The sequence below is a fragment of the Aquarana catesbeiana genome, linkage group LG07, assembly GCF_042186555.1.
Source record: "Aquarana catesbeiana isolate 2022-GZ linkage group LG07, ASM4218655v1, whole genome shotgun sequence".
NCBI classification, from domain to species: Eukaryota; Metazoa; Chordata; class Amphibia; order Anura; family Ranidae; genus Aquarana; species Aquarana catesbeiana.
The window spans coordinates 291,643,701-291,656,606 of record NC_133330.1 but is presented as its reverse complement, the minus strand read 5'-3'; the positions used below and the strand labels follow the sequence as shown (position 1 = coordinate 291,656,606).

At 46.5% G+C, this 12,906-nt stretch overlaps 1 protein-coding gene across 1 annotated transcript in view; it reads right to left on the bottom strand.

The window, feature by feature from the left end:
* The window catches only part of TUT4 (terminal uridylyl transferase 4), a 105,278-nt gene extending 95,017 nt beyond the window's left edge, over window positions 1-10,261 (bottom strand). The window contains exon 1 of the mRNA XM_073593525.1: window positions 10,070-10,261. The gene's annotated coding sequence lies outside the window, so the exon portion shown is untranslated. The remainder of the gene's footprint in view (window positions 1-10,069) is intronic.
* Window positions 10,262-12,906: the final 2,645 nt, after the last annotated feature.

Below are 12,906 nucleotides of genomic sequence, written 5' to 3'. Positions count from 1 at the left end.
GAGTGTCTGGTAATATTGTAGGGTCAGTCCGTCCGGGCCAGGAGCTTTACCCGGTTTCATATTCTTAAGCACGCATTGCAGTTCTACCATTGTGATGGGTTCTTCTAGTGCAGCTGCGTCTTCTTCTGATATTTTAGGAATTTTAGATAGGGTAAGATAATCCCCTATTGCAGAATTAATTGGCAATTGGGATAAAATATTAGGAACAAAGAATACGGAGGAGAGATGGGTTTGCTTTAAGAGCATATTAAATAAGGGCATTAGCCAATGTATCCCATTGGGTAATAAATTTAAAAGAGCGAACAAAAATCCTGGATGGCTTAACTCCAATGTAAAAATGCATATAAAAGCAAAGGAGAAGGCCTTCAAAAAATACAAGGTTGAGGGATCATCCTCAGCATTCAGACTTTATAAAGAATGCAATAAGAAATGTAAGGGTGCAATTAGGACGGCTAAGATAGAACATGAAAGACACATAGCGGAGGAGAGCAAAAAAAATCCCAAGAAATTCTTTAAGTATGTAAACAGTAAAAAAGGGAGGACAGACCATATTGGCCCCATAAAGAACAAGGAAGGACATCTGGTTACAAAGGATGGGGAGATGGCAAAGGTATTGAATTTATTCTTCTCCTCAGTCTTCACGAGTGAATCGGGGGGCTTCAGTAACCAAAACTGCAGTGTTTATCCTCATGACACAACACAGGAAGCACCTCCATGGTTAACAGAGGACGGAATTAAAATTAGACTTGAGAAACTTAACATTAATAAATCACCGGGACCAGATGGCTTGCATCCGAGGGTACTTAGGGAACTCAGTCAGGTGATTGCCAGACCGTTGTTCCTAATTTTTACAGGCAGTCTATTGCCTGGAATGGTACCAGCTGATTGGAGAAAAGCCAATGTAGCACCAATATTTAAAAAGGGCCCAAAAAACATCCCTGGGAATTACAGACCAGTTAGCCTAACATCAATAGTATGTAAAATCTTGGAGGAGATGATAAGGGACTATATACAAGATTTTAGTAATAAGAACGATATCATTAGCAGTAATCAGCATGGATTCATGAAGAATCGTTCTTGCCAAACCAATCTATTAACCTTCTATGATGAGGTGAGTTGCCATCTAGATAAAGGAAGGCCCGTAGATGTGGTGTATCTGGATTTTGCAAAAGCATTTGACACAGTTCCCCATAAACGTTTACTGTACAAAATAGGGGCCGTTGGCATGGACCATAGGGTGAGTACCTGGATTGAAAACTGGCTACAAGGGCGTGTTCAGAGGGTGGTGATAAATGGGGAGTACTCAGAATGGTCAGGGGTGGGTAGTGGGGTTCCCCAGGGTTCTGTGCTGAGACCAATCCTATTTAAATTGTTTATAAACGATCTGGAGGATGGGATAAACAATTCAATCTCTGTATTTGCAGACGATACTAAGCTAAGCAGGGCAATAACTTCTCCGCAGGATGTGGAAACCTTGCAAAAAGACCTGAACAAATTAATGGGGTGGGCGACTACATGGCAAATGAGGTTCAATGTAGAAAAATGTAAAATAATGCATTTGGGTGGCAAAAATATGAATGCAATCTATACACTGGGGGGAGAAGCTCTGGGGGAATCTAGGATGGAAAAGGACCTGGGGGTCCTAGTAGATGATAGGCTCAGCAATGGCATGCAATGCCAAGCTGCTGCCAATAAGGCAAACAGAATATTGGCATGTATTAAAAGGGGGATCAACTCCAGAGATAAAACGATAATTCTCCCGCTCTACAAGACTCTGGTCCGGCCTGGAGTATGGAGTATGCTGTCCAGTTCTGGGCACCAGTCCTCAGGAAGGATGTACTGGAAATGGAGCGAGTACAAAGAAGGGCAACAAAGCTAATAAAGGGTCTGGAGGATCTTAGTTATGAGGAAAGGTTGTGAGCGTTGAACTTATTCTCTCTGGAGAAGAGACGCTTGAGAGGGGATATGATTTCAATTTACAAATACTGTACTGGTGACCCCACAATAGGGATAAAACTTTTTCGCAGAAGAGAGTTTAATAAGACTCGGGGCCACTCATTACAATTAGAAGAAAAGAGGTTTAACCTTAAACTACGTAGAGGGTTCTTTACTGTAAGAGCGGTAAGGATGTGGAATTCCCTTCCACAGGCGGTGGTCTCAGCGGGGAGCATTGATAGCTTCAAGAAACTATTAGATAATCACCTGAATGACCGCAACATACAGGGATATGTAATGTAATACTGACACATAATCACACACATAGGTTGGACTTGATGGACGTGTGTCTTTTTTCAACCTCACCTACAATGTAACTATGTAACTATGTAATTTGTGTGGGTAACGTCTTTTTCTGCCCTCATGGGGAGATGATTTGAGGAATATATGCGCGTAGTTTATGTTGTCTAACTGCTCTCGCAAGAAGTTTTCCACATTTATTCCCCGATTCATATGTGAGCTTCCTACATGATTGTAGTGCTGCTTTTGCCCGATAGTGTAATATATCAACCGTCTGTCTACGTAAAGTAAGGAGTTCTGTTTTTATTGTTAGGGTCGGGTTTCTTTTATGCGTTTTTTCTAGATCATGAGTTTTCTGTAAAAGGAGCAACAACTGTTTTTCCCGTTCCCTTTTGATTTGTGTGCCGTGCTTAATCAGGATCCCTCTAATCACAGACTTATGGGCTTCCCAAAGTATCCCAGGATCACAATTCTCAATGTTATTCGTCAGGAAGTATTGTTTAAGCTCTTTTGTGACGTCAGCCAGTACTGTGGGATTCTGCAGTAAACTTTCATTCAGTCGCCAAAATCTCGTTTTAGTCGTCGCCATCTGTGAAAGAGAGTAGCGCAAGGTGATAGGTGCGTGGTCAGACCAGGTGATGGTACCTACTATGTCCACTCTCTCCACCGCCTCTAGTTGAAAAGTCGATGCGGGAGTATGATTTGTGTGGTGGTGAGAAGAACGTATAGTCCCTCTCCCCTGTATGTAGAAGTCTCCACACGTCTATCAATCTGGCCTCATGTAGTGCCCGAGTGATGCGTTTGTGTACACCTCCCCGCAGTGAGGAGGATCCAGTTGGTGTCGACCGTTGGGCTCAAGCGAACATTAAAATCGCCGCCTAGAATCAGCTGTCCTTCAGCAAAAGGTCAGCAGATCGTTCAATGTTTTGGATATGAAAATATCCTGTCTGTCATTTGGAGCGTAGACCGTCGCTAAAGTCACTAATACATCACCTATCAGTCCTTTAAGAAACACATACCTCATGAAGGGAACTCTTAAGGCATCATCATACCAAGACATTTTGGATAATTTCATGCTCCCAACTTTGTGGGAACAGTTTGGGGATGGCCCCTTCCTGTTCCAACATTACTGCGCACCAGTCAGTGCTTGTGGACGGCCTTCCCAGAGGAGTTGAAGCTGTTATAGCTGCATAGGGTGGGCCAACTCAATATTGAACCCTATGGACTAAGACTGGGATGCCATTAAAGTTCACGTGTGTGTAAAGGCAGGCGGCCCAATACTTTTGGTAATATAGTGTATTTTCTATTTATTCAATAAATGGAGTTTACTACACTATATTGGTGTTTTCTTTCTTTGATGGCAGGCTTAATCCGGAATATTGTCTGGTGTTGATATTGAGCAAGGGGAGTTCTGAATGAGAGTTTATTCGCATCTAGGGTTGCACCGATACTAGTGTCGGTATCGGTGCCGATACCAAGTATCGGTACTCCTGCAAATGCACCGATACCTGAAACCGATACGTTCAGGCTCAGTTCTTTGAGCTGTCAGTGGGTCTCCCCTGTTGACAGCTAAAGTGTTAAAGAAGTCTGGTAATTGGAGCTGTGGAAAAAAAAAAAAAAAAAAAAGCAGCAGGACAAGGGTTATTAACAATATTGCTCAGCCACTGAAACACTAAACTAAAAAGAAACATTGTTTCTTTTTGTATCTGTTTCTTCATTTGCAGATCAAAAGGGATGAACAAAGTTCCTCTGTTTAACCCCTTATTAACCCTTAATTTACTCTAATCAGCCTTAATTAACTCCCTATTCTCCTCCATTTAATTATTTTCCTGCGTTTTTTTTTTTTCACGCCTATTTTATAAAACGATAAACAATTAAAACTTTTTTTTTTTTTTTTTTTTTTTATTTACTTAGTGAATATTTTTGTACATATGTATTAACAAACATATATTTACACATTTCACATTGAAAAAGCACAAAATTAAAAACAGAAATCAATGTATTTCATTTGTAAATAACTTTTCAATGCTTTGTACCATTGCTGACAGCTGAAGTGAAAACAAAACAGTTGCGGTAGGTATCGGTAATTGGTATCGGCGAGTACTAAAAAAGTATCGGTACTTGTAGCAAAAAAAAAAAAAAAAGGTATCTTATAAAGCCTGTTTGCCTTTCCTGGATAAAGTTAGGCATTGTAATCTGGTGAGTGAGGTGTGCTCACGGGTGGAGGGAAAGCACAATTGGATCTGTTTTCAATCAAGTGGATAGATCATGGTATCTCAACTAAGGTTCCTACAGAGGTTGCTAGGGGTTCCTTGAGCAAAGAATAATTTCCGACTCTCAGATAAGTTCCCACTGACACCAATGATCTTTTTACCCATCTGTAAGGAGGTAATCCTTTCCAATGTCCACAAGTGTAAGAAGCATTCTTCCCATTGACCATCACACAAATGTATCATGAGTTATAGATATAGTCATTTTTAGCAGGGGTTCCCTGAGACCAGAAAGTTATTTCAAGGGCTCCTCTGGGCTAAAAAGGTTGAGAAAGACTGGCATCTTTATAGTGGCCAACAGTCATTGTCAGAAACCATGAATCAGACTGAGACAGAAGTACAGTTATATCACACTTGTTTAATAATAATAATAATAATAATAATAATAATAATAAAAAAAAAGGTAAACAGAGTAAATGTAGTCAAAACATAGCCAGAGTTCAGGAACCAGAACGGATAGTCAGACAAGCCAAAACATCAGGGAGCCAGAGAGGAGCATAGTAGAACAGCAAGCAGGATCTGGAGCCAGAAGGGATGTCAGCCAAGCAAGTCTTTAACAGGAACACAGGAGAGCGTCTCTAGAGATGTTACCAAGGTGAAGGAAGAGATCATCTGGACTGGACAGCTTAAGTAGGCAGGACTGACGAGCAGGATATCATCAATAAGCGAGTCACTGTGGAGAGATAGGAGCTGGCAATTAGCCGACAGCTGAGCGGCCAGCTTTGAGAAAGAAGGGCTGAGCCCAGCCCTGACAATCATTCTTTACTACTGAAAATTCATTATTTAATTTTGTGTCGACACCAATGTGCATTCCACATTGTATCTATTTATTTGAAACTATCTTTGGATCCTTCACGCATTGGTTAATATTAGGGTAGCTCAGCACTGGGTCTGATCTATGATGTGTTTGTATACCCTGTTGTGCTGTCTTTCTGACTGATTATTCACTTAATTTCATATGGGGCCCTTTGGTGATGTCAGGGGCCGCACTTGAGGGCCGCACTTGAGGGCCGCACTTGAGGGCCCCCCCCCCATGTTGAGAAAATAGACCACCACTGCCTTAACCCCGGCAACAGGTTAAAAGTCCCTCACATAGAGTGTTAGTATATGAAGTATTAGTCGGCAGGATGCTGTGTTGGGACATTTGGGACCACTCAAATTATTTTTTTCTATAGATTATTGATTAGGACATGATCGGACATATCCAGCTGTCTGCAGGGCTCACTTTAGCTCAGCGGTCCTCAGGTTTGCTATTTGGTGATACCAAACAATCAGGTGTCACCAAATGACCTGGAATTTCCAACCCATACACACAATGTATCCAACCTTATCCCAGCTCAACTGCTGCATTCAAGATTCAGAAAGTGGAGAGTTGGAGACCAATGTTTAGGTTGGGGCCTTCATCTCCCAAACCATAAGTCCACACTGTATAAAGCCGGCCATTTGGTGTACTCCTCATAAATAAATCCTTTTATTGGCTACATATAAAATGATACAGCATCAAAAATGCAAAGTGTTTCGGCTTATACAGCCTTCCTCATAGCACACAAAAACATGAAAAAAATTCTGACATATATACTTCCAACCCACTCAACTGGGGCAGGATTCCATCAATTAAAAGTAATTAAGAGCAAGAAATGACAATAAACCCCGCAGGATGGATAAGAACAAACTGAAAAAATAAAATACAAAACAATGGACACACATCCTAAAACATATTGCCAAATGAAGTTCCATAAATATAATTATATCAGTATTTTGAGAACAACATTGTGTCCATTCTATTATTCAATCCGTGTGGTATCCTTGTGCTGAGTGTGTATATCCAACACGCATCTCATTGGAGCAGAATGTGGTGTCTGTCACCCGGGCACCTCCCCGTACACACAATGTAAACACAGGACCCCAACCCAAGAGTATAAACACCCCCCCCCTCATACACAATGCCAACATGTGACTCAGCCATGCCAGAACCCCCCCCCCCCCCCCCCAAAATATGAACACCTACACAATGTAACCACGGGACCCCAGCCATGTCAGCAGCCTCCCAGAGTATAAGTCAACTCACCCCCCTATATGCAATGTAAACACAGGACCCCAACCATGTCACCCCCCCCCCCAATACACAATGTAAAAACAGGACCCCAGCTATGTTATCCCCCCCCCAATACACAATGTAAACACAGGACCCCAGCCATGTCACCCCCCCCATACACAATGTAAACACAGGACCCCAGCCATGTCATCACTCCCCCCCCCATACACAATGTAAACACAGGACCCCAGCTATGTTATCCCCCCCCCATACACAATGTAAACACAGGACCCCAACCATGTCATCACCCCCCCCCCCATGCACAATGTAAACACAGGTACCCAGCCATGTTATCACCCCCCCCCCCCATACACAATGTAAACACAGGACCCCAACCATGACATCACCCCCCCCATACACAATGTAAACACAGGACCCCAGCCATGTCATCACCCCCTCCCCCCCATACACAATGTAAACACAGGACCCCAGCCATGTCACCCCCCCCCCCCCAATACACAATGTAAACACAGGACCCCAGCCATTTTACCCCCCCCCCTCATACACAATGTAAACACAGGACCCCAACCATTTCATCACCCCCCATACACAATGTAAACACAGGACCCCAGCCATGTCACCCCCCCCCCCCCCCAATACACAATGTAAACACAGGACCCCAGTCATGTCACCCCCCTACACAATGTAAACACAGGACCCCAGCCATGTCACCCCCCCCATACACAATGTAAACACAGGACCCCAGCCATGTCATCACCCCCCCCCATACACAATGTAAACACAGGACCCCAGCTATGTTACCCCCCCATACACAATGTAAACACAGGACCCCAGCCATGTCATCACCCCCCCCATACACAATGTAAACAAAGGACCCCAGCCATGTCATCACCCCCCCCCATACACAAAGTAAACACAGGACCCCAGCCATGTCATCACCCCCCCCCATACACAATGTAAACACAGGACCCCAGCCATGTCATCACCCCCCCCCCATACACAATGTAAACACAGGACCCCAGCCATGTCACCCCCCCCATACACAATGTAAACACAGGACCCCAGCCATGTCACCCCCCCAATACACAATGTAAACACAGGACCCCAGCTATGTTATCCCCCCATACACAATGTAAACACAGGTACCCATCCATGTCATCAACCCCTCCCTCCATACACAATGTAAACACAGGACCCCAGCCATGTCACCCCCCCCCCCCCATACACAATGTAAACACAGGACCCCAGCCATGTTATCCCCCCCCCATACACAATGTAAACACAGGACCCCAACCATGACATCACCCCCCCCCCCCATACACAATGTAAACACAGGACCCCAGCCATGTCATCACCCCCCATACACAATGTAAACACAGGACCCCAGCCATGTCACCCCCCCCCAATACACAATGTAAACACAGGACCCCAGCCATGTCACCCCCCCCCAATACACAATGTAAACACAGGACCCCAGCCATGTCACCCCCCCCCAATACACAATGTAAACACAGGACCCCAGCCATGTCACCCCCCCCATACACAATGTAAACACAGGACCCCAGCCATGTTATCCCCCCCCCCCCCATACACAATGTAAACACAGGACCCCAACCATGACATCACCCCCCCCATACACAATGTAAACACAGGACCCCAGCCATGTCATCACCCCCCATACACAATGTAAACACAGGACCCCAGCCATGTCACCCCCCCCAATACACAATGTAAACACAGGACCCCAGCCATGTCAACCCCCCCCCAATACACAATGTAAACACAGGACCCCAGCCATGTCAACCCCCCCCCAATACACAATGTAAACACAGGACCCCAGCCATGTCACCCCCCCAATACACAATGTAAACACAGAACCCCAGCCATTGTTTCCCCCCCCCATACACAATGTAAACACAGGACCCCAACCATGTCATCACCCCCCCCCCCCATACACAATGTAAACACAGGACCCCAGCCATGTCATCACCCCCTCCCTCCATACACAATGTAAACAAAAGGACCCCAACCATGAGCTCACCCCCCCAACACAATGTAAACAAAGGACCCCAACCATGTCCTCACCCCCACCCCCCACCCCCCATACACAATGTAAACACAGGACCCCAGCCATGTCCTCACCCCCCCCCCCCATACACAATGTAAACACAGGACCCCAGCCATGACAACACCCCCCCCATTCACAATGTAAACACAGGACCCCAGCCATGTCACCCCCCCCCCCCCCCATACACAATGTAAACACAGGACCCCAGCCATGTCACCCCCCCATACACAATGTAAACACAGGACCCCAACCATGTCTCCCTCCCCCCCCCCCCAATACGCAATGTAAACACAGGACCCCAGCCATGTCCCCCTCCCCAATACACAATGTAAACACAGGACCCCAACCATGACAACACCCCCCCCCATACACAATGTAAACACAGGACCCCAGCCATGTCACCCCCCCATACACAATGTAAACACAGGACCCCAGCCATGCCCCCCCCCCCCCAATACACAATGTAAACACAGGACCCCAGCCATGTCCCCCCCATACACAATGTAAACACAGGACCCCAGCCATGTCACCCCCCCCATACACAATGTAAACACAGGACCCCAGCCATGTCACCCCCCCCATACACAATGTAAACACAGGACCCCAGCCATGTCACCCCCCCCATACACAATGTAAACACAGGACCCCAGCCATGCCCCCCCCCCAATACACAATGTAAACACAGGACCCCATCCATGTCCCCCCCCCCAATACACAGTGTAAACACAGGACCCCAGCCATGTCCCCCCCATACACAATGTAAACACAGGACCCCAGCCATGCCCCCCCCCCCAATACACAATGTAAACACAGGACCCCAGCCATGTTATCCCCCCCCCCATACACAATGTAAACACAGGACCCCAGCCATGTCACCCCCCCATGTTACCCCCCCCATACACAATGTAAAACACATGACCCCAGCCATGTCACCCCCCCAATACACAATGTAAACACAGGACCCCAGCCATGTTATTCCCCCCCCAATACACAATGTAAACACAGGACCCCAACCATGTTATTCCCCCCCCCCCCATACACAATGTAAACACAGGACCCCAACCATGTCACCCCCCCAATACACAATGTAAACACAGGACCCCAGCCATGTTATCCCCCCCTCCATACACAATGTAAACACAGGACCCCAACCATGTCATCTTCCCCTTTGCAGAGTATGGACACCCCCATACACAGAATGTAAACACAGGACACATCTATGTCATCTCCCTCCATACACAATGTAAACACCAAGACATCTCCACCCCCCCTGCAGAGTATGAACACAGACCCGCTGTAGCAGTACCAGTCTGAGGCTCCCGGGGCATGCTGGGACTTGTAGTCCCCCAGCTGTACACAGAGGGACTCCCTAGGCAGACACACCTCCAAGGCCCCTCCTCCTCCTCCGCCCTCCCCCCGATCGGCGGGGGTCACACTTACCAGAGGCCCCGGCTCTGCAGGCCCCGGCTAGAGCGCAAAGGACTCTACGACTCCGACGGCCGCCGCTCTAGGTGGACGCCATGTTCGGCTGCTCCAGCTGTGCAGGCCCCGTACAGACCCTTCACACCGCCGCCATGTCCAGCGCGCAGTGCATTGTGGGCCGGGGGAGGGACCGGGACTGTCACTGACAACACAGGAGGTGGGGGGTTGACAGGGACTGAGGGGGTGAAGGGGGGCAGGGCTGTACACATGGGTCCCTGCTCAGGTAACAACCCCCTGGAGCTGGCCAGATGAGCCATACAAATATCTGAATCACACCCCTCTGTCACTGGAGGGAAAACGCCCCAATAAGAACCTTCAACTGGAGCCCCGCCCCCAAACATTGCCCCTCCACTGTATGCAAATCACGACTTTTAGTAAAGTCAGCTCTGAGGACATTGCTGTCTCTGCTGTACTGTTACAGCGCTGGGGGTGTTCTAGCATCTTGGAAGTATCCTGGGTGTTGGGGGGTCCGCCGTGCCCTGCCATAGCTCCCAACTGTCCCTGATTTGGAGCAATGTCCCTCTGTCCCTTATTCCTCCTCATTTGACCCCCATTTTGGTCTGATCTATATAAATGTATATAAAATGCACTTTTTATCTATCAAAAAGTGTTTTCCAGCGCTAAACCTTTCATCTGATTTCTAAATTGCTGCATTTTTTAATTTCATTCTTGTGGGTTTAACCAATCTTGTTTTTTTTTTGTTTTTTTTTGTACAATTCTCCTTTAAGGGGGCGTGGCAGGGGGTGTGTTCTATGCCTGCTTACGTTTGCTGATAGGTGTCCCTCATTCCCATCTCAAAAAGTTGGGCGGTATGTCTGCAGAGACACATTCTAATGGACAACGAGAAAGAAAAAGAAAGAGAAAAGGGGCGCACCAGCCATGTGCATTATCTTTTTGTAAAAGTATTTATTGAATAAAATGATAAAACTAGCAGCATGTGGTTCTATGATGAGCGAAACCTTCCAGAGGTCGTGGAGGAGCTTAGCTGGTAGTGATGCTTGTGTGTAGTCGGTGCAAATTTCCACAACCTTTGGAAGGTTTCGCTCATCATAGAACCACATGCTGCTAGTCGGTGCAATTTTCATATTGCGCCTTGTTCCACAACCGCTTGTGAGTAATTCCTTTTATCATTTTATTCAATAAATACTTTTACAAAAAGATAATGCACATGGCTGGTGCGCCCCTTTTCTCTTTCTTTTTCGTTGTCTATTAGGATTCCCCATCCTTGAGGGCAGCAAGGCCTGTGCCGTCGTATTACCTGTCTGGTCATCCACTTGTGCGCAGGAGTCATTTCTTTTTCTACACATTCCAATGGTCCTGGTACTAGAAGTCCCCAGTTTTGTTTTCCTCTGTTTGCTTCCATATAATGTATGTACAGTATAATGTAGCTGCACATAATAGGTTTTTACCTTCAACACCAGGCACTTTTACCCCCCTCCTGCCCAGGCCAATTTTCAGCGCTCTTATGCCCCGTACACACGGTCGGATTTTCCGATGGAAAATGTCCGATCGGAGCGTGTCGTCGGAAATTCCGACCGTGTGTAGGCTCCATCGGACATTTTCCATCGGATTTTCCGACACACAAAGTTTGAGAGCAGGCTATAAAATTTTCCGACAACAAAATCCGTTGTCGGAAATTCCGATCGTGTGTACACAAATCCGACGGACAACGTGCCACGCATGCTCAGAATAAATAAAGAGCTGAAAGCTATTGGCCACTGCCCCGTTTATAGTCCCGACATACGTGTTTTACGTCACCGCGTTCAGAACGATCGGATTTTCCGACAACTTTGTGTGACCGTGTGTATGCAAGACAAGTTCGAGCCAACATCCGTCGAAAAAAATCCTAGGAATTTGTTTTCGGAATGTCCAAACAAAGTCCGACCGTGTGTACGGGGCATTACAGTTTGAATGACAATTGCGCGATCATGCAACACTGTACCCATATGACATTTTTATCATTTTCTTCCCACAAATAGAGCTTTCTTTTGCTGGTATTTAATTACCGCTGTGTTTTTAATTTTTTGCTAAAAAAAAAAAAAAAAAAAAAAAAAACAGCATAAAAAAAAAAAAAGTTTTTCTTAGTTTCTATAAGTACATTTTGTAATTAAAGCAAAGTTCCACCAAAAAGTGGAACTTCCGCTTATGTCTCCCCCCTTCCTCTGCCACATTTGGCACCTTTGGGGGGGGGGGGGGAGCGGGTACTTCAGATGGTCGACCCCCTCCTCCTTCCCCTGCCAGTAAGAGAGCCCAGCGCAGTAGGGATCTGGCTGTGAAGCCGCAAGGCTACACTGCTGGGTTCCTTTACCGGCAATAGTGGTGGCAGCACCCGACAGTCGATAGAAACATTGGCTGCAATGACGACATCGCTGGATTCCAGGACAGGTAAGTGTCCATGTATTAAAAGTCAGCAGCTACAGTATGTATTTAATTTTTGGAGGGGGAGGCCAGAACAGCACTTTAACCACCAGACATCCGCGCTATGGCCGAAAGACAGCCACAGCGCGGACCTGAATTCCCGGGAGGCTGTCATATGACGGCCTCCCCTGTGCACGCTCCCTGAGCGCGCCCTGCGCTGTGATCACTGAGTCACTGAGACTCGGCTGATCACCGATCCGTGTAAGGGGCCGGTCTTGGCCCCTTACCATGTGATCAGCTGTCAGCCAATGACAGCTGATCACATGATGTAAACAAAAGATCGGTAATCGTTTTTTTTTTTTTTACTCACGCTGACAGCACGAGTAGAAAAAAAAGCAGATCACCGGCTCAGATGTCAGGGACATCAGTCCCAACGT